Source organism: Castanea sativa, chromosome 12 (assembly GCF_040712315.1).
Source record: "Castanea sativa cultivar Marrone di Chiusa Pesio chromosome 12, ASM4071231v1".
NCBI lineage: Eukaryota > Viridiplantae > Streptophyta > Magnoliopsida > Fagales > Fagaceae > Castanea > Castanea sativa.
Genome location: NC_134024.1, coordinates 24,159,976 through 24,183,090, shown reverse-complemented (window position 1 = coordinate 24,183,090; position 23,115 = coordinate 24,159,976). Strand labels below are relative to the sequence as shown.

Sequence of the window (23,115 nt, the reverse complement as noted above, 5' to 3'; positions counted from 1 at the left end):
AAATTGGAGGATAGAAGAGATTTTGGGAATGTTTGGTAGTTGTGTTTTTCCCTTATTTTATGTTTTCAAAAACAATTTTCTAATTTTTTTAGACTAAAAAACTTGTTTGGCAACTTAAAATGGACAGAAAACAAAAATTGTTATCAAAATTGAATTTGTGAAGAAAACTGAAAAAAATGAAAAATGCTGTTTTCAATTTCTAATTTTCAAAAGTCAATGAAAACACACATTTAATTTAATGAATTTATCTCATTTAATAAGTTGGCATTAGAGTTCACATCCTAGTAACAACATATTTTTAGTATTTTATATTTTTTCTTCAAAAAAACTATCTTTTTAATTTCATCTAACTAAAAATATTTTTTATTTAAAAAAATACAAGAAAATTGTTTTTTCTTTATATTCCCAAAAACAAGTTTTTGAAAATAGAAAACGAAAACTGTTACCAAATATAACCTTAGTTTTCTACTATTTGTGTTTGGTTGGGAGGATGAAAAAGTAAAGAGATGAAAAACTTTTATTTGTTTGGTTGAGAAGAAAAATGAGAAGATGAAAGTGAAATTTGTATAAATTTACAATAATATTCCCATTAAATAAAACAATACTGTGTGTGGACGAAACCTATGTGCACAATGCACATGGGCATTTTGTCAGCCCAGCCCCAATATTTTCTCCTCCCAATTTTCTCCCCATTTTGGGGAGAAAACTTTTTGATAAGCCCGAAAAGAAAACACCTAGCTCCCACCATCTCTTTTTCCTCTTCCCTTCTAACCAAATATCCTCCAAAATGTTTTCTCTCCTCATTTTTTCCCCCATCCTCGCTAAAACTCACTCTACCAAACACACCCTAAAGTTTGGAGATTTTATCAGGATTTGACGATTGTATTTGATTCTAAACATTGTTATTTGGCTTCTATTTTTTTGGGTTTAAAACTTTTTAACTTTCTATGGATACTATTTAATTCTGGATTGGATTTTGCAATTCCATTTAGAACAATTATTACTTTATTAGTATGATGAATGTGCTATTGAGCTAGAAGTTAACTATCCATTGGCTATAGCTTAGATCAGGTGATTTGGTTTGAGCCATTGTAGTCTAAATTATCATTTAGAACATATGGTCTGCACTCTGCATATGTCATGATTTTCTGTTTTTTCTCAATATCTATTTGCATTTTCATATGTCGTAGGTACAAAAAAAATGTATTTATTTATTTATATTATAATTTTAGGATTGAACGTTTAAAATGATTTTGCAAAATTTCATATAAATAAATATTAAATATTTAGTACACAATAACAATTAATAGTAATAATAAAATGTACCCTACCTGCTATAAAAAAAAAATGTACCCTACCTATAACGGTGCTCATACATTGCCTTGGTCGGACAAATAAAACAGGCATAACTTGATCTTATTGTGCCAAATTAGATAGATAACCAATTGATTCAATCAATTATCATTCCAAATATTCATTGAAGATCTCGGTTTATATAATAGCTATACTAAATGAGAATTGTTTTAGTTGACAACGGTCAACACACACCTACTCAGTAGACCTTAAAACCATATATGCATGTCCAAACTCAGAGTCACAGGCCTGCAATGGATGATGATGCCCATATGTCCCCCTCATAATTGCACTCTCCAACCTTCCAAACCATATTCTCTTCTTTCTCTGTCTTTGGGTTGAGAACCCATTACTTTTTTTTGGTTAAAGGGTAATTTTATTAACAAAACATTAGCCCGTTGAGAGACGGGTATCAGATACAAAAGGGCTATTACCAGCAGCCACATGAGCATTGTCAAAGTTTAAAACTTCCATAATAGATAGGGGAGGGGTTACAAAATAAACAAAACACTCCGCCTGAGCACATCCAATTTTTGCAAGGGAATCAGCTGCTCTATTGGCTTCCTTGTAGCAGTGAATGAGCTGGACCTTATTGAAAACTTGGAGAGTGTCCTTGCAATCATTGACCAAAGGTTGGGTTAGCCTATTAGTGTTGGACGGGGAAGAAAGGAGCTTAATAGCTTCAGCAAAGTCCACATTGATAATAAGATTGTGGATATGAAGGTTCTTTGCCATATGGATGCCATCCCGGAGTGCCTAAAGCTCAGCCATGAGGACAGAGGTGGAGCCAATATGCCTAGCGAAGACTTGAACCCACTGCCCCTCGGTGTCGCGAATGAGGCCTCCACCGCCAGCCTTGTGATTAGTAATAGATGCATCAGTGTTAAGTTTGAATCAGCCCGAAGGGGGTTAGCTCCAAATACCTCTAACCCGAGCTCTAGGCATATGAGAAGAAGGATTGGATGTAAGGAAGTGGTACTCAAGAGCTTTGGCAATACAATCCTTCAGCAGGTGAGGGTCGGACTGGTTGAATTGCAGGGCCACCTTATTTCTGTTGAGCTAGATGGACCAAATACTAAAAAGGAAGAGAAGGTGCCAAGGGACACGATGATGCTGAAAAGCAAGTTTGGAGGTGCAATTGGCGTGAAGCCAATCTGAAATAGGTAGACTGAATGTATGGATGAGGCCAGAGGGAGGGCCAAGATGATTCCAAAACTAACTGAGTAAGGGCATTCATGAAGCAAGTGGTTGATGGATTCCGAACCAGAATTGCAAATAGGACATCTTTGATCAAGGTTTAACCCCCTTGAACCCAAAACTTCCCTGACAGGAATGCTATTGTATGTACATAGCCATATAAAAATAAGGAATTTCGGAGGTGCTTTTACCTTCCAAATCCAAGATAAATGAGAAGTAGGGGGGTTCAAGGCATTTAAGCCTTTTGCAGCAATGTAGGTTGATCGAAGTGCGAAGTTTCCATCCTTGGAGAAAGCCCAAGCTATTAAGTCCCCGTTCGAGGCACCCACATTGATAGGAACAACTTGCAAAATGTTAAGGATGTGGGCAGGGAGGTCAAAGGAAGGTTGCAAGTGCTAATCGCCATTATTTTCAATCATGTGGCTGACCAGATGGTGTTCTTCACCCAAGTTTAGAGGCCCGTGAAGGTGGGATCTTAAGGTGCCAACCGAGGACCATTTATCAAACCAAAATGACGTGCTGGTGCCGGAGGTAATGACTTTTCTCAGCCTAGCATCCAGGAGAGGCTTAGTGGCTTTACACGCAACCCAAGTGTAAAAGCAGGCACCTTTGAATGACCAAGGGTTGCTGTTTGGGTTGTTGGTGAGGTATTTTGCTTTTAAGACTTGAGCCCAAGGGGAGGAGTCTTCAGATAGGAGCCTCCAATTGAGCTTTGTGAGAAGGGCAAGGTTTCTAGGCCTTGATTCGTGTAGACCAAGCCCACCATGCTTCTTAGGGAGAGTGACAGCATTCCAATTGACCAAATGAAGCCTCCTTTTCTCGGGGGTGGAGCCCCACAAAAAGTTCCTATTAGCACTATCAATCTCGGTGCAAACCTTGGCAGAAAGGAGAGCTCCTTGCATTACATAGTCCTGTATGGGGTTTGATGAAGATTGGATAAGTACTCGTCTACTTGCAAGAGAAAGGAGGCTTGCTTGCCAACCAAAGAGCTTTTGTTGGACTTTATGAATAATAAAATTGAAGTCTCTGGAGCCCCGATCAGCAAACTTGAGAGGGAATCCAAGGTATCGATCAAACTTATTAGTTTCCAGGATGCCAAGGGAATGGCAGACCAACTCACGGTTTTCAACAGAAGTGTTCTTGGAAAAGAGAATGCGAGACTTATCCTTGCTTACTTTCTGCCCAGATAAAGTGCAAAAGGTGGATAAAGCTTCCTCAATGGCCTGAGCATTCTTAGGAATGGCCTGACCAAAGAGAATCAAGTCGTTTGAGAAGAATAAGTGAGAAAAGGAAGGTCCGGACCTGGAAGCTTTGACAGGTTTCCAAGTATTTTCTGCAATCTTATCAAGAATGAGAAGGCCAAGATATTCAAGACAAAGGATGAAAATATAGAGCGACAAAGGATCCCCTTGGTGGATAGCCCGGGTGGGGGGTGAAAGGTTCAAGTTTCCCACCATTAAAAAGAATAGAGACCGAGGTAGACGAGCTGCAAGCCATGATGATGTCAATCATTTTTTTGGGAAAGTTGAAATGAACAAGGACTTCACGAATGAAACTCCATTCGAGTCTGTCAAAAGCTTTCTCGAGATCAATCTTAAGTGTCATGGTCCCGGCCCTCCCTTTCTTTTTTGTCCATGGTGTGAAGAATCTCTTGGGTAATGATCATGTTATCAAGGCCTTTCCTACCCGAAATAAATGTTGCCTGCAGTGGAGAGATGAGATTATGCATGTGAGGCAGAATTCTATTGACAATAATTTTTTAGATGACCTTGTAGATAGTGGAGCACAGACATATGGGTTGAAATTGACTTAAAGTTTCTGGACCCTCCCTCTTTGGAATGAGCACCACCAAAGTTTGATTAAGGTAATTGGGAATGCTTCTGGAGTGAAAAATTGCCTGAATCTCTTCATTGATAGATTGCCCCAATACAGACCAAAAATACTAGAAGAACCCAGCATGCAACCCGTCCATACTAGGGGCTTTGTAGGGCTTAAGAGAGAACATGGCTTTATAAATTTCTTGCTCCGAAACATTGGCTGAAAGTCTTAAGGAGTCCTCGACAGAGAGACATACAGCCCAGTTTAATTCAAAGTCTGAAGGAGTCACCGAGGAGGTATGGTCTGTAAGGTAGAGCTTTTTGAAGCCATTTAGGATGATATTGATAATTTGATCCTTAGAGTCCACCCAGTTACCAAGATGGTCCTTAAGGCCTCTTATCTTGTTGTGCTTCCTACGGGTGATTGTTTTAATGTTGTAGAAAGTAGTGTTTCTATCTCCAAGAATCTGCCAATCAATTCTAGACTTGAGGGCCCAAAATTCTTCTTCTTGGTTAAGGATGATAGTGTATTCTAGAGGTAACTCTTTTTCTACTTGGATAATGGGGTTTGCCATAGAAATTAGATTGTTTTACTGAGAATTTAACATATTGTGAGAGAAATATGTCATGAGATCTTGCTGTCTTACGAAATACCTTTTCTTGAAAACGCTAGCTCAAAACATGAGAAGTTGAGAGCATCTTGAATAATACATGTTCCTCCTGTTACATGTGGGCCTCGTGGGCTTGGGTTACAAAATATAAGAGGTGATGGGTTTCCCATTTTCAGAGTGATTTAGATTGTTGCTAGGACCTTTTGTCTTTAGGGCTGAATGCTTAAAGTGTGGAGCTTGGGCTTGAATGTGGACCAAGTAGTATTGAATCATGGGTCATGGCCAATATCTTTTTTCTTTTGGGCTTGGGCTCCCAGGGTTCTAGATTTTCAAAATGAGCCCTCAACACACCCCAAATGCATCTAAAAGCATATATGATATATTCCCAAAACTGTGAGGATATGATAAATGGTTTCATATCCTATTAACAAAATAATTTATAACCTTCTGAAAATTAAGCTTCTTTCCATTATCCTTCTGATATATATTTCCATGCGGCTAAAATGTCCTCTAGCTTACAGCTGAAGAAACCCTTCTCTGGGACATGCCAGACTCCAACAAGTCGGTGCTTGACAAAGAAAGGTCTCACAAATTGCTCATATACATATGCACTACTGCCAAAGAATCCATACACTAACCACAAGGTCAAAATACCAAGGTACCACATCAAAAAATTCAGCAAAAAAAAGAGGTACCCCATCAAAATACTGAAGTTCGGGATGACCAACCAACAGATCAATATCAGCTTCATGTATGGCCATATAAATATCCTGCCAAATAGGTTTCAAACAAAAACAAATGAAAAAGAAAGTTTAGAAGTTAAAACTTGAAAGTGTGAGCGAGTACAATTTTTTCCCTTAGCAACCAATAAAACAAATCACACCCAAAGAAAACCAGGGGCTCTATTAATTACACAGACAAATGGCTATGATTTTTACCAACTTAGGACTTTGGCAAAGCTGAGCTCGAAGAGTGTGATCATGGAATGCAAAATCCAACAAGAAAGCCATTGTCGAATCCCAGAACGAGACCCGGTCTCAATTGCTATAATTGAGGCACATCTGGTAAAGAACAAAAACGAACTGTAATGGGGTACTAGCCGATTATGATCACAAGCCTTACTAAGTATGAGAACAACATTCTGCATAGTAATCACCAGTTAACCCAAAAAGGAAAAAAAGTTTTAGGGAAAAATGGGATTCAATGCAGTAGCAGAATTAGAAATCAAATGAATCAAAGTGATATAGTGATACGAAATTTTTAAAAAATTTATAAGTTATTTAATGTTACGAGCTTAGTTTTTATTTGATTCTTATTTAAGATTTTATTTTTGTTATTAGGAGTTGGGTAATTAGATAATGAATTGGATATTGTTAGTTTAGTATTTGAATAAATTTGATCTACTTGTTGTAGATAAAGATTAGGTTTCTTTTGAATTTAAATGTTAGTTTTATCTTAAAATCCATCTATTTATATGGCTTGATTAATAAAGGAGGCATGGTTTTATCTTAGAGACTCCCTTGAAGTAGTCTATTTATCAAGTAGGAGGTCTTGGTTCCCATGCAAGTCCTTACATTTGGCTATTCAAGCGACAACTTTTAAATCAAGTTAAAGATAGTTTTGTAGCACCAAATAGCTTTCCACCTTTGCAGATACCCGATCTTGATCCAATAGGTGAGAAGCAACTTGGGATGATCGAGCTCTTATATGTGCTTAGTTTTTATTTAATTATTTAAGATTTTATTTTTATTATTAGGAGTTGGGTAATTAGATAATGAATAGGATAATTTGTTAGTTTAGTATTTGATTTTTTCTTTTTCTATTTTGTTGTAGATAAAGATTAGGCTTTTTTTTTTTTTTGAATTTAAACGATAGCTTTATCTTGTAAAGAGGCTAAAAAATCTATTTATATGGCTTGATGTTGACTAATAAAGGAGGCTAAAAAATATTATTAATGATTATTATTGAGTGAGTATTTCTAGACTCCCTCGAACTAGTCTATTTATCAATTAGGATTTCTTGCTTCCCTCTAAGTAACCAACAAACTCAATTGGGTTAATTGGGTTTATAACACTTGAATAATAATTTATCTTGCAATTCACTCTTTTAGACAAGATAGTAGAAATCACATATGAAATTAACTCTTTTATGTATATATATACTAGCTTGTAACCCTATGCATATAGATAGATACACTTAAAGATATATAATAAGACGCATAATATAATTTATATATATATTTATATATTATTGTTAGTCATTTTTTATATTTTGTTAATTCTTTATAAAAAAAATTGTAAAGATATTATTAGGTATAAAATGTAAATTGTTCATGTTTTTTTAAAAAAAAAATTTATTGTGAAGCACTTTTTCTTTTTTACAATTCATTTATTCTAAACTCTTTGGTTTTTGTACTTAATAACTCACTTAGATGAATATTTATGATGTGGTTCCATATTTTATTCTAAAATTAATAAATAAAACTCTTTAAGAATAAATAATTTTGGACACATGGTGAATAATTAGAACTCTAATTTTGAATTTTAACTTGAGTTTCTTTCAATTTTACCTATTATTATATATATATATATATATATATATATAGATTACGAATAATTGTGTTAACTTGTGTAGTTCATCAAGTAATTAACTATCAACCACCAAATTACATAAAATAAATAATTTAATAAACTAACAGCAAAAAACTAAAATTTTTTTTTGATAGGAAGCAAAAAACTAAATTAAATGCACTATTTTTTTTTTTTAATGCACTATTAAAAGAATAGGCCAACCTGGTTTTTATTTAGTTTGGACTAGCATCCTACCTACACAAAGAATTCCATCAAAGAAGAGAATCTACTTACAAAGGATAAAGAATACCAATCACGGGTCTGCAAATCAAACCACGAATTAAATTAGGAAAAAAAAAACACACACACACACAAGTGATCTCCACCACATATATAAATCTCAAAAAAAAAAAAATGACGTACTCAGCCAAATTAAACATCAAAATTTCTAAGAACGATTCCAAGGAAAGTTTTTGGTTTTCCGGCTCATCTAAGAATAAACTTCTCAATGTGTTACATATGCACTCTCTTAAGTCTTAATTAAACACCGTGCTCAAGTCTAAGGGAGTGTTGCATGCATAAAGAAAAAAAATTGCAAACGTGCATGTTAGAATTGAAAGCAAAGCGTGACAAGTGGTAATTAAAAAGAGCATGGGTTTGCAAAAAGCAAGAATAGAGAATATATTTATGGTTTTATTCTTCTCTTAATTATGTAATATATTGAATTAAATTTTCTTCACGATTCTTTTACAACGGTTGAATGAATGATTTTGAATTATGATTAGATAGTATGTTATTCATCCTAAAAATATAAATCAATATTATTACTCATTTGACATTTCATTGTTTAACCTTGTATCCAGCATTTCATACGAATTAGGGGTCGTTTGGTAACGTTCTTTGTATTTTTTGGAAATACGTGTGAGGGGAAAAGTGTGTAGAAATATATGTAATGTTGTTTAAAAATTGAAAACATGTGTTTAAACACATGTATCAAACAGACTCTTATTTATTAGACTTTAATGGTAACCAGCGTCCTAAATTTGTGTTGTAATGACCAGTGCACCACGCTAGCTTCTCAACTCCATAAAAAAATGACGAATCTGTTGCTGGATCCCAAGATGAAGAGTTATGGTTTAAGAACAATTTTCAAGTTTTAATCTAATTTGTTAATATTTGGAATATATATATATATATATATATATATAAAAGGAAATAATGATTGTGTGTGTTAATCCTTTTTTTTTTTTAATTGGAAATTTTTTTTTATGTGATAGCATTTTATTGGGTGGAGTAAACATGGGTATTAATTTACATGGAATTCTTATTAAAAATAGTGTGTAGACCTGTGCATATGCATAGGTACAATTAGAGATAATTACAATTATACATTTTTTTTTGTGAAAAGATTCAAATTATAAACAGCATTAGCTTACACTTTTACTAAATCATACCTTTCTAAAATACATAATGGTTTCTCATTATATATATAATTTAGAATTTAATTAGATTTAGACTCTTCGGTTTTTTCACCCAATAATTTACTTGCCACAAAAATTAAAAATAAATAAATAAATGGACATGTGGCAAAAAATTGGACTCTAATTGAAATCTAATTGGATTTGAACCCTTCGATTTTTACACTTAATGATTCACTTGTCACAAAATTAACAATTAAATGAGACACATGACGCAAAATTGACATTTCAATTAAAATCTAATTTGATTTTTTCTAAATTTTGGCTATATATATATATATATATATATATATATATTAATACTCTGTTTGTTTCGATGAAAACTTTAAGTGAAAAAAATTTTGTGCATTTTCCTATATTTGGTAGTATTAGACCAAAAAAAAAAAATATATATATATATATATAATTAAAGAAAAACTATCTCGACTTCCCTTACTTAACTTAGCGTAAAATATTATTATTGGTTGAAAAACAACTTTATCTCTAACTCATTTTTTAAAGTACCATTTCCAACATGTACAAACAAAAGTAATCTCTATCTCGTAGATAACAAATTCTATAGCTTGGAAAAGTTTTTGCCAACTCTTATGCCCCATATTCTACAAGTATTTATTGTCGTGGAGCGATTACCGCACTAAGGGTACACGATGATAAAATCGTTATTTCTAAATATATTAAGATGTAATCATTTACTAACAATAACAAAAACAAAAACAAAAACCAAATAATTTTTTTTTTTAAATACTAGGTTGGTTAGGAATTTTTTTTTTTTTAAAGTTAAAACATTCGTAGTGGTGGTGCTCAAAATTTTAGATTTTAGCACCTCAAAAAACTATTTTATCTATTTTACCACCCCACTTTACAATACTCTCAATATCAAATGTTCTATTTTTTTATCACTTCATTTAAAATAATATAAACAACTCATTAAAATAATAAAGGAAACAAGAGAATTTAAGTTTTTTAATTGAAGGAAGAGATATAATCTTAATAAAATATTGTATTTTACTTTTAACAACTTGCTGCAATCAATTGAGATTTATACTAGTTTACTGTAATTGTAAAAAATTTAGTTTTAGCTTCTCCAATAACACATGATTTTTTGGTTCTTTGGTGGTAAAATAGTTTTTTTTTTTGCTAAAATGCAATCACCATTGTGAATATTTTTATTGTTTTTGTTAAACTTTTGGGTTGGATAGTTGCTATTTGAATGAGGCTAATTAGGCTTATAGAGAAAAATGGGGGTCTAGGGTTTTGGAAGATGGCCCAACCACAAAAATGAAATATATAATAACTATAAATAAAAAAATTTGGACTTAGGGGGCTGGGTTCAAGCCCCCACCTGGGTTCATCCTTGGCTTTATAGTTCCTAAGAGCTTATAATATCTATAAAACCTTTAGTTCAAAATATGTAGTTACTATCTTAAGGTTACTCTCACGAGATTTCTTCCTATAAGACAACAATCTTCTTGGCCAAGTAGTTGGTCACTCTTATAGCTTGTTTGGTGGGGAAGACATGAGAATGAATTGTATTCTCTTTAAAGGATATTCCATTTTATTCCTAACTAATGTTTTTTTTAGGGAGGAAGAATCATTCCTTTAACGAGACATAAGTGAATATCGATTATATCAATATTTTGAAAAAAAGGAAAATAATAGGTGAAGGATGTAATAATAAATTTTTTTTTTCTTTCCATTTTCATTATTTATTTTATAAACTTTCAAACACATTGAACAAATTCCCCATATGATTCCAAACCATTAATGCATGATATACCCATCCTATTATTTTATAAACTCATAAACATAGTATTGAAGCGGTAGGTTTAAGATCTTACCCAATACTATTGGAACAAAGTTTTAGAATTTATACTGTATTGGTTTATATTGTATTGGTTTATACAATTGATATTATTCATACAAGTAACAAGTAAAGATAATCCATATATTTTGTACCGGTTAAAATATTTGATTGTACTACCAATTTTGAAGATATTAGGTAATACATATGGATTATGTTCAAATTATACTTAGTGTAATTTTCGACAATATTACAACACCACATAGAAAATTTTATTGAATGTATTTTGAAATATCCAATGTTAGATTACATTTTTTTAAGCCTTGCAAAGTTTAAAGGTGATCAATGATTGAACTATTATCAAAGAGTAAATAACATATAATTAACACGGAATTTGACATATATGTTAAGAATATGAGAACATATCATTCAATGGTTGAATTTTTGAAATATTAATAATAATAAAAATAATTGATGGTGTAACATGAACAAAAAGTTACATTAGTTGTAAATCGATCCTAACTACATACGTGCCTTAAAAATAGTACACTAAAATGCACTGGTATTGAAATATTATGCTACAATGTGCAAATAGAAACCTTCATCATGATAAATTTCTAAATATTGGGTTGGAACTTACGAAAATTTTGATTGGTTGAATAAGAAATAAAAATAAAAGAAACTGGTACTTTATGCTACGCTATTTCCAATAACACAAATGATTAATTAAAAAAAAAAAAAACACATAATGGGTAATCAAATATGGGGATAGGTAGTAATGAACATGAAGCCTAAACATAAATATAAACACCCCTTCCTTCAAAATTTCTCAACGCAAGATTGAGGGAGAGTATATGCCTTTTATTTTCTTTGGTAAACTCTATCACTTATTAATTACTAATTTATAAAAGAGCTCCAAGTGAGAGGGTAATTTTCTAGCATTTTATGCTTAAAAATTGATTCAACGAGCTTCCTCCTTTTCTCCAGTAGTATTTCCTTTTCTTTTTCAAGAGAAGCTATGTCACTTTGTTGACTCAATTGATCTTCTCTGCATTGATTCACGATTTTTGGGTTTGTGCTATTTCTTTGTGCTCGTTGCCTTATTACATTGACATATGATCTTCGTTGTTTCAAACGATATTCTATATTCTCTAATTTTATATTGATTTGCGTCATTCTTTCATTTACCTTCTCCATATTGTAGGTCATTTCCCCCATTTCTAATCATAAAATAGAGGATAGAGGTTTTCTCTTTATATACAATGAATCTCTCAACTCTTCATTAGTAATGATAGGATAATGCATGTCTTAACATTTGATTCGAAGATATTTCGCATGCTCTAAAATTAATGATTTATTATTTTTGATTTGTACTAATGGATTAATGCTTTGCATACACAACCTTTCTAATTTTAAATTATTCATTAAATTTGTTAAAATATAATTGTAATTTATTTTATCAAACATACAAAAAGTATTTTGCTTCATGCCAATAGAAAATAGATAAATCTTTAGTATTTTGCCTTTTAGTTCTTCACTTTTAGGAATAGCTTCATTATGGACCTTAAAAAAACTTTTTATGTCAATTTAATCCATACTCTTTATAAACACACTTTACTGTATTCCTTGTTATTATCTAACTCACGAAAAATGTTGATATAGTTAATAAATTGCTTACTTGTCACTTAATCACAATTAAAAAAAATTTAACTGGTTTTAGAAAAAATCACATCAACAACTTATGTGGCATTTGTATTTTATTTTTTAATTTCCTTGTTTCTTTTACCTTTCGTGCCAATTTCTTGGTAATTTCAACAATCATACACACCAGAAAATTTCAAAACAACAAAACGAATAACATGCATGAGCAAAATACACCCCTTAACATCGTGTGAGTAGTGTATCTTTATTTATTTATATATGTTATAAATAATTTTTTTCCATGATTTACGATGTCATACTAATTCAAATTTATTGAATAATTCAAAATTACGTTGTTTTTTTAGAGACTTAGAGCGCAATTTCGATAATAATTGATTGAATTAAAAGTTATATGAATTAAAAGTAATATAACTTAAATATAATACAAAAAAAAAAAAAAAAAAAACTCTGGCCGGTTATGGCATTCGGGTCAAGCATATTGGGTTGGAATATGAATACCCGTATCCCCCACAAAACCCTAACTCAATTTACTATAAATTCACAGCTTGTAGCAGCCTCTTCTTCATCATAATCACAAGCACTACTTCGCCTAGGGTTTCATCCCCCTCTTCTCTGTTTTTTCTTCTTTCTCTTGTATTTGTCGCTGTTGTTTCATGTTCGTGTCTCTCTGTTTTTGTGTGTTATTGTTTATGGTTTTTGAGTATAAAGAGAAAAGAGAGAGTGAGATCGCAGTGATGACCACAAGAAATTCAAGCTCAACAGACCGGAATGCAGGGTTCTCTACATTCTAGAGAACTTTGCGTGTCGACAACCCCGCTGACCTGAGCGATCTCTCTCTCTCTCTCTCTCTGAGAAAACTATTCCGCATTTTCTTTCCATCCAAACAGGGCATTAGGTGTGTTAGATTTCTATTTATTTTTCCTTAAAATTCTATTTGTTTGTTGGGATATTTGATGGTTACGATGATGATTCTTAGCTCCCTCTTCCGATGTGAAAGTCTGAAGAAAGCTAGCTGGCAGAATCGAACCTATGACTTTAAAGCCAACACTGAGTAATCCATCTCTGTTTTATTTTTTGTTGATTGTTTTGTTTTGTTTATTTAATCCTATGTTATAGATTGGGATGAAGCTAAATAAATTAATCCAACACTTGATCTGAGATATTCAATATCGAGTGATGTTAAACGACTTGCTTCTGAATCTATTAACGTTTGTTAATCAGTGTGAGACAAATTTACAGCCATTCATTGTTTTTTCAATTGGCTTAATCCTATATTGTGAAACATTGTTTTGGTAGAGAATTGGTTATGTTCAAAATGTGTGGAGAAATATTGGGTGTCCCTTAGTTTTGAATCATGTGAATTTTGGTTAAAGCTTTGTCTTGTTATTTATATGGTAGATTTAGAATTTGGGTTTGATTTATTAAGCCTAAATTGTGACTTGAAATTGTTTGTGATTGTAGCAAATGTATTTTTTTTGGTATATCTTTAAACTCTTGGGTCATCATGTGATGAATATTGGAAAAAATCTTAGGACACCTTCCTACACAGGCTCTCATTAGCTGTGGATGAGAATAACTTTTCCATTCTGATGATGATGACCAGTTTACTGACCTTCTAACTCAGGTTGCTATTTGTTTAATAAACTGAATTTCTCACGCTTAATTTTTTTTCTGGAATAGTTAATTTTCAAATTAAATTTATATGAAGCTCATTGGTGCAGTTTTTCATGAAGAGCTCTGTGATGTGTATGCTTCAATTGTTGCTCCAACCATATGCATTCAATTTAGTAAACAATCATGGACCCAAGGGAACTCAAAACACCAATCTTAACAATGACCTACACTTATATACACAACATGTGCAAAATCTGTCCCAAATAGTCATTAACTTTTACTTTGAGCTGGCTTTACTTCAGCGCAGCTCAAGAAATTCAAGAGGTTCAATACCAAGGAGTTTAAGGTTTTGGTCGAAGTATTAGAAACAAAATTCATAACCGAGTGAGATTTCAAAGATCATTATGATCACCAGCTGGCATTTAGTTGCAAGATCAATGAAATAATAATAATAAAAACAGTTACTGTATTGAAATTATTTCGTAGTGTTGCTGTATTTCGAACTTATATCAGATTTATGGATCGAAAAGGGGAAGTCTTTGTTCTTTCTGGGAGTCCGTTGCATCATGACTTGTCTTCAATAGAAGAAAAAAAAGCACAAATTGCAAACCTAAACTTAACAGGATCTACTACGTGTAATTCGAGTTCTCATACCTATCTGGATTTTGTTTAATTCATTTGAACATTCTTCTTCCACAATCCCAATTCTTTTGTTGATTTGGTGATTCAACCTAAACGTTTGAGTTGTTCTTTCCCGCACCCCGGCTCAGACTCAAAACTTCCTCTGCTAAAAATCTAGTTTGCTAGAGGAGCTATTTGATTTAAGATGGATGTCCAAAGATTTGAGAGCTCTTGGCCCTGTAAACACTATGGCTAAGAGTTCCTTGGACACCGTATTCACTTTGAAACGCAAATGGAGTAAAATGGTAGAGCAATTCAGGATGCAATCACCCTTGTTGTCACAAGAGGAGTCTCTAATGTGTCGATTTGTTCTGATAGTACTAAACTCTGTTGCAAAAGCACTTTCGATGCGACCTGCAACAACAGTATAATGTAACCAAAGGACTCAGCTCCTTTTGGTGAATTTGCTAGCGAATGGTTAAAGCTGATCAGTACAAAGGCTGAAGTTACACTCTCCAGCTGTTATAGAGTATTCCTCCACTGGATTTTTCCTTTTAGAGTTCTGAAAATAACCTGCCCTGCCAGATCAAGAATTGATAATCCTCTCCATAGATATGATGGCGGTGACCAATTTCTCAGTGACGTCCTTACTACACAATTGATTGGCTCCTGTTTTATGTTTGTATATGTTAAAAATGTTGATTGATTGGAGAAGATGGTTAATTGACACTATCCACCATGCTCATAAAGCACAAACTACGCGACACATGTACTTTCACTCAATTTTTTTTGGCCACGAACCAACCACTCAAAAGTCTACTTATGACATTTACAAAATTCCGAAGATTAATCCTCATTTCCTGTTCCCAATGGACACGATTATAATGAACAGCGAAATACAAACTGAAATTAAATGACAAACACAAGGGATGAAATGTCCAGAAATTCTTAAAAGTTCACAAACATGCGAAGGGAATTAGGTCCCCAACTTCAGAAGCTTCAAGGGGGCGCATATATGATTAAGTAATTTCTGCAAACACTTGTTTAGTATCTTTTTTATTGTATTTTTATAGGAAAAACTTGTTGAGTATCTGATTTTATTGAAATCAAACTTTAATCACCAACTCACTACAAAAAAAAAAAACCACCAATTACAAACCCAAAAGATCAGTACACATTATAATTTATTAGAGTTAGTTTAAAGATACAAAAACTGCACTTGTGCATGAATACAACGAACGTGAGTATAGGAGTGTACCAACAATTTTAACATGGGTTTAGAGTGAGTAGCAATTGTGAACCTCTTTTAATATCTTAAAATATGGGGCCTTGTATAGACTTGGACCTTATATATATTACACATGTGCATGGTCCCACACCTTCTTGTCTCATACATGTGGGTTTGAGCCTTTTGGGCTTTGCTAGCCATTTGTGACCATTGGTGCAGTCCATTGGAGATTAGCTTCCTTAGTACATTAAGTTTTTATTTTATTGTTGTGTGATCAACTCAGTGGCTTATTTAACACACCATTAGAACACTTTTCCACCCGATTTTTATTGCTCTCTCTCTCTCTCTCTCTCTCTCTCTCTCTCTGAACAATAGCACTAATATTTTTTTTTCTCTCAAAAGTGTTCTTAATCTCCCACATATTTACTATCATGCTAATGGTATTCTACCATCTTCAATTATATAGAAAATGTTAAAAGACTGTTCTTGAACGTTGTTTTGAACCAGTCATATGGAGTTTTACTCCAATGGCATAAATCAACATTTAGGAATAATGTATTCATACGATTCTATAGCAGTGTGATCAGATCGTTCATTAACTCTTTATTTTTCATTCTTGCTAATTATTAGGGATACTCTTATACGATCAAAACTTGTCTATTCACTAAAATACTTCCAACAATGACTTCTTAAATTTTAGTAGATATATGGACCCATTTTCGATCTACCCTGGACACAAAACCCAAGCAATGTTTAGTTAAACTTCGTTTGTTCTCTAAGATGATCATTAAGGTTTCATTGGCAAAACCCCAGTGGACAAAAGGTGTAATCTTTGATTGTTGTTAACTCTAAATTCTCAATTGGGTTTCCATGTATTAAAAGTTAAAACTGAGTTCCAAAACTCCGAGCACCTTGACTGTTCTGTTACTATCAAAATCACAAATAACACAACTAGAAAACCAAAAGAAGGGGTTCTAATATTGCAAAATCAACATGAAGCTGGCGATTTAGGTGATCCAAACACGGTGAGTCCTAGTATAACTGCAATGCTGAATAGTAATAGTTTTCTTCCAATCTAAGCTCATAAGCAATTTCCTTTTACTTGTACTTTTATGTCCTATTGTTAAATTGTTAATAGGTGTGTGCTTGAGCGCATGCGCCTGTCAAGTTATGGTGTTATAGCAAGTGTCTTCTACAAAAAGTTACAAATATTAGGTTAGAGTACTGAAATAAGCCTCTTTTAAATAAAATTTAGGATAAGACTATCTACCAATCGCCTCTCCTCTCTCATACTATTTAAAGGTTGGAGTTTTGTGCACTGATTATAAACCTGTATATAGTGTTAGAATTGGATTTCGTGGGTTTGGTTTTTGTTGGAATGGTTCTAGACCTCATCTATTGAATGATTATATGGGTATACTTGCACGAATATTTCAAGAGCATCAAGAGAACAATATGTGTATATTTGATAGACATGCGGTTTACAATCAATATAACAAGTGCTAAGTGCTAACTATAGTCCTCTTATCTGCACCGCACTTTGTATTCCTATGCTTCTTGGTGGTTCCTTTAATACTTTTGATCTACTCTGCAATTTCCAGAAGGTCAATTCTTTCTTATGATTTGATTAGAGACTGTTCATGTTCTAAAAATTACATTGCATGCAATTGCAAAAAATAGTACGAAGCTTTTTTCCTCATTTTGTACTATATTAAGAGACTTTGAGGGGGGTGTCGCCTTGTGTTGGATGATTTGGATACAATCCAAATTTTTTTGAATCCTGAGTTCATAGAAATCAGTTGGCCATGGAGATAGACTCCATACAATTTTCGTAATAGCGCACTTATAAAAAGGTGATTTAAAGTCTATTTCTTCGTGACATAGGGGAAAAGTTGTGCATTAATGTTCATTTGAAAATTTCTTATTTTCGGTAGTTTATCTACATAGATTTTTTTTTAAATTTAATTTTTTGTAACTTTTATGTTAAAAGTATTAATAAAAAACTAAAATTTATTTTATTTAAAAAAAATTAGACGCTAAATTATTTATATAAAAGAAATTGATATAAAAAACAAAAAACAAAACTTTTTTCAACAATCTCACGCCTTTCTATTGTAAACTTTTCACTTCAAACCGGCCTAGTGGAGAGGATTTCCCATGCCAGCTTCCGCATCATATTCTTCTATCTTTCATGAATTTTTAGTTTTCATAGTGCTTTCCATAACACTTTGTGGGACTGAATATTGAAGCGTTCTTTTTGGTCCAGTCAGTAGGCTGGCTTTGTTGAGAAGGTACCCGAATTACAACTAAACCAATAAGGGTAGAAAAATGCTAAAGTCACAAACTATTTTACAAATTGTTAATGTGATGGATAATTATTGATAAATAAAAATGTGGTGTTCGTGCTGGCCTAGATAGGAACTAAAAAAAATTTGTCACATTAATAGTTTATTAAAATATTATATAATAGTTTGTGTCTATACTCTATAGTATTACTCGGATAAAAGTAACCAGCTAGTGCCAGTAACATCTAAGTTTTATATAAACTAGTATTCTTTACTTGTTGAGATAGATATTCTAGTTTCACAATTAAGGCTCAAGACAAGGAACTCTAAAATAGTAATTCTGAAAATATCTCACATAGAAGAAACACTTTAGAGAGAGGAATTCAGAAATCTTCTGAATCAAGGAGTTTTGGCTTTTAGATTCCATCTTTTATGGCATCCGTTCACACCCTTTCATGAAGCAAGGTTGGTTTATATAGTGAAAAATAGGTCAAATGGGTGGTAAAACAAGTTGCTTTACTGTTCATGCATTTTTTTTTTTCGCTTGAGCGAGTGTTGAGCAAAGGTCGCAAGACTTCACAAAATTTCTATTTGACATTCGCTCGAATGAGTCTTCTAAAGTTTGAAATCTTCAATTTGCTTCTTTACTCAACTTAATACAAACCAAACTTGATTAAATTACAACCCTTATAACACTTTATTTGACACAAAAACTTTAGCCAAGAATCTAAACATAATTGAAGCAATTGTCATCAAGTTCAAGTCACAATTGGATCATTCAATCCAGTAACAATATTTTAAGTTGTGTAAGTTAGATTCCAATTTCCCCTTTGAATTATTGATTTTCCCAATTTAATTTTTGTAATTTTAAAATCTCTTCAAATTTTATCATTATTATACCTTGTGGATTATTACAGTTACTAATATGGCATTTGTTTTTTGTTTTCATGACCTAATACAACAGGCTAAATGCAAAATCCAAACATACAGAAACATAAGGTATACACGCTAGTCATTAGGGACTATCACACTTTAAAGGAGTATTTATTTCAATATTATTTAAGTATCAAATTCAAGTACAGCTAGAGAATTTTTTTCCATTCAAATATGAGTACTGTGTAGCACATCCGTTTTTCTTTTTTTCTTTTCCCCCCGTCAAATGCATCTATAATACTCGTCCATTAAATGTGTCTGATTTCAATGATTGGAGGAGCAGAATTTTAAGATATTTTTCTTCCGAAAGCAAAAAATAATTCTTATCAATGCACATGGGTTGGGCCACAATATACTAATTAGCCCAACGTGAGCTTGTAAGCATAGTGGATTGGAGAATCAGTGCACATGAATTCTGAAAATGGATAAAACACTTATTGCCCAGTTCCATCACATGAAGCTGGACCCAACTTCATATAGTGAATTTCAACATGAGGTTTTAGCATGTGCATACTGAGCATGCCATTGAACATTGCGTCCTAGATTCCATACAGGCTCTCACAAAAGGTCTTCACCTCATCCCTTTTGTCTAATCTATAGTTTTATATCCTAGTCGAAACAAATACAAGTCATTCTTTGTCTCACTCAGGCCTATAACTAAATAGCTAATGATAATCTTATCAAAAAAGAAGAAGAAAAAGAAGCTAATGATAAGCATGGGATTTAGCAGAACATGGATTATTAAGAGTGAAATCCCTCTTAGAAATTTGAAATCCAGCCCTTACCCCTCCTACCCCATAAGAATTTTTGTATTTGTAAAGTAACCATCACACCAACGATAGACGGTGATACAAATACATAGAATATGATTGGCCATAATTTAGGAATATACATAGGGTTATTTAAGAGAGTAACTGCCTTTTGGAATTTAGTAACTAGTTTACATTAAATAGAAGGTTGATTATTGTGGGTGAACTGGGCTCAGTGAACTAGACTAACCGCCGAGGCAAAGCCCAACACGAAGCCCAAGGCCCATTGGGTAGTGTGGGCCTAATACACAATAAAGAGGTAGCCCTCGAGCTTCATCACATTGGGCTCGATCACTGGTTGGGTATCAGGAATTGGTGCGACCCTCTCCGAGGGGTTCTTTAGAAGGAGGGGGTCTGAACTGATCACAAAGGAGGTCTGTATGTAGTTCCTAAGATGTCGGTAACCGAGAGTTATCAGTTCTGAAAGGAATCCACTTCCGAGCACTATTTGGTGTCTAGAACAAGTTCCAAGGGAATCCTCTGAATTCGTGAGGATCAGAGGATTCCCTTGGGATTCTGGGAGATATGGGAATATGTGAGTGAGTGGGAATAAAAATGATGGTCACTGCACTCACGGAGGGCTATAAAAGGAGGTTTAAGCGCAATGGTTGTGGGGGTTGGAAAAAAATAGAGAGAGAGAGAGAGGGTACAAGAAGAAAAGAACTATAAGAACTACTGGGAATTAGAGGGAGGTAAGGAAGAGGGTGAGAGGTTAGAGCTTGACAAAGGCTAACCAAGTCAAGGTTGGAGCCCCATTAGTAGGATTGAGATAAAGCCCACAGATAAATAAGTTGAGGGCGCAAGTACTAGCACAAAACATCAGTATTCAGTGCCCGCAATTAGTTTACATTTATTTATCTTGACTCTAATTATTAGACTGATAGAAGTCATTTTTTTTAAGGCTAGTATAGAGAGAGAGAGAGAGAGAGAGAGAGAGAGAGAGAGGGGAAAAATGGGGACCTTCATACTGGTTTTATTAACATAGAAATGGCATACAATGAAGTTCCTACGGAGATGATTGATGAAGCAGGAATTTGCCTCATCAGTATGCCCCTTGTCAGTATGATGGATGACCTGTAAAACCTGCGTCACAGAACGTACTCAATAGATAAGGGCACCGGTTTGACTCTCTGATGCTTAAGTTAGCTTTTTCTCTTTGGAAAAACTGAAATTTGTATAGTAGTTGTGTCTCTTTACTTGTTTTTCTTGGCTTTATATAACCTTAGATTGAGTTAATACTCATAATATCATTATGTTGTAGTTGGATAATCAATGCTTAATGATTGCAAATTAACTCCAACGTTTTCTGTTCATAACCGGTGTTTAATTCTGCATTATTGGATGATGGTAACAGTTTTGGGGCCATTCATTGTCCAGTCATTGATTGCTGCCTGGAGTTAATGCACATACGCTTGTCCATACCCTTACTCATCACTGTCATGGACGGTTTGCAAGTAATGGACGACCATTTATATGCTACTCGTCAATTGCCCCCCTTATTTCTTTGCAGTCTATCGTTTGGACAAGCTAAGGAATATGGAAAGTCCGTTTTGGGCGAATCACTTTGTACATGCCCCGAGATTCTCGTCCCATCATATTTACTGTAGGGCAACATTTTTGTTAGCTGATCGGCATGTTTCGTGTTTGTGTTGGTTTCATGTGTGTGTCTTCCTTGAATTTCTCGTGCATTGAATTCATTTCCTTTTTTATCAAAAAGCATTCTCATATTCTTCTTCTTCTTCTTCTTCTTCTTCTTCTTTATACATTGAGCTTAGAGTCTGAAACCAGAAGAGAGTTCCTGCACCTTTTGTACAGTAAGACTATTTTTCCTTCCTTAATGGTTGATTTTGATTTCATTAAGAAGGAAACTCCCTTTGTTTCGTTCTTCTTTGCTAGGCTAGGAGTGTTTCTTGAGTCTTCTTGTGGTCGTCGTCTCTACGTTGGTTTATTTGTGCCTCGAGACTGTAGGGCTTTTAGGCCTGTTTTGATTACCCTTTACCCTCTACTTTGTCGATCTTTAATTGCCCATCATCTATAGATTATTTCCATAGAGTACCAAGATAGCGACGTTAGGTCCAGCAAGTTAGAAACTGGTTTGTCGTCAAGTGGTAAGTCCACAAATAAAGATTTTGAAATCGTAGTGTCAAAACCCCAATCGTCTTCAAAACCCTCATCTTTTTCAAAAATACCTTCGTCTTCAATCCCCTTTCGTGCTCTCTCTAAGTCTTGTCTTTACGAGTTGAGACATTTGGAATCTATTCGCAAGAGGTTTCAATTTCCAAAAGGGGTAGCTATAGGATTACCTTGTCCAAACGAAATGCGTGCAGCTTTGCTCATGGCAAGGTGAGTTTTTACAAAGCTGCCTTTTCCTATGGCCTCTGTTTTCCTATTCATCCGTTTATCATTCAACTCCTTTCTACTCTCAATGTTGCACTCGGTTAGCTCGTCCTTAACGCATGGAGGACAATTATTGGTTGTATGTCGATTTGGGTATTTTTCCATGATGGGGACATGATTACCTTAAACGAATTTCTTTATTTGTACCATTTGAAACCTTCCACCCACTATGGGTATTTTGAACTTCTACCTTGGAATAGGGAGTCTAGAATCGTCCGCAGCTTCCCTACTTCCTTTCATGACTAGAAATCACGATATTTCTTCATTTCTAGATCTGGATGGGAAACCATGTTTGACGACCTGTGGGGTGAAGTCCTGTGGTTGCTATAGAAATGGGAAATCCCTTCTTTTGGCGCGTATCTCTTTCCTCTTCATTAAACTGGTTATTTTAAGCTTGCTATTCTTCTGATCCCCTTTTTGCCTTTTTTTTAGTTGCTGATTATCCTTTGTTGGAGGAACGCCACCAAGGACGATTTAAGGCTGCCCTTGAGTTTGCCCTCACAGTTGACGATTTTGACGAGTTGGTTGATCCTCGTCGTCTGTACGAGTGTTGCCTTTGACCCAAGCCTTCTGTGTACATTTTGAAGAAAATAGCCGAGGAAGAGAAAAGTAGGTTTTTAATTCTTCTTCCTTTCTTGTCTTACCTTATAGATTTTTTTTTCTTCTAACCTTCTTCTTGCAGAAATGGCCACTAGGTATAGCAAAGACAAATATGCTCCTGTTGAGAGCTTGAAGAATG

General features: G+C 33.9%; 4 non-coding genes across 4 annotated transcripts; all 4 read left to right on the top strand.

Moving 5' to 3' along the window:
• Positions 1-13,213: 13,213 nt before the first annotated feature.
• Positions 13,214-13,320, top strand: LOC142621415 (small nucleolar RNA Z107/R87). The gene has a single exon (XR_012841794.1). It is a non-coding gene; the product is annotated as a small nucleolar RNA Z107/R87 (small nucleolar RNA).
• A 121-nt stretch (positions 13,321-13,441) lies between these two features.
• Positions 13,442-13,544, top strand: LOC142621387 (small nucleolar RNA R30/Z108). Its single transcript, XR_012841768.1, has one exon. It is a non-coding gene; the product is annotated as a small nucleolar RNA R30/Z108 (small nucleolar RNA).
• Positions 13,545-13,602: 58 nt separating this feature from the next.
• LOC142621421 (small nucleolar RNA snoR31) lies at positions 13,603-13,693 on the top strand. The gene has a single exon (XR_012841800.1). It is a non-coding gene; the product is annotated as a small nucleolar RNA snoR31 (small nucleolar RNA).
• Positions 13,694-13,987: 294 nt separating this feature from the next.
• On the top strand, positions 13,988-14,086 carry LOC142621409 (small nucleolar RNA snoR31/Z110/Z27). The gene has a single exon (XR_012841788.1). It is a non-coding gene; the product is annotated as a small nucleolar RNA snoR31/Z110/Z27 (small nucleolar RNA).
• The last annotated feature ends 9,029 nt before the right edge of the window (positions 14,087-23,115 follow it).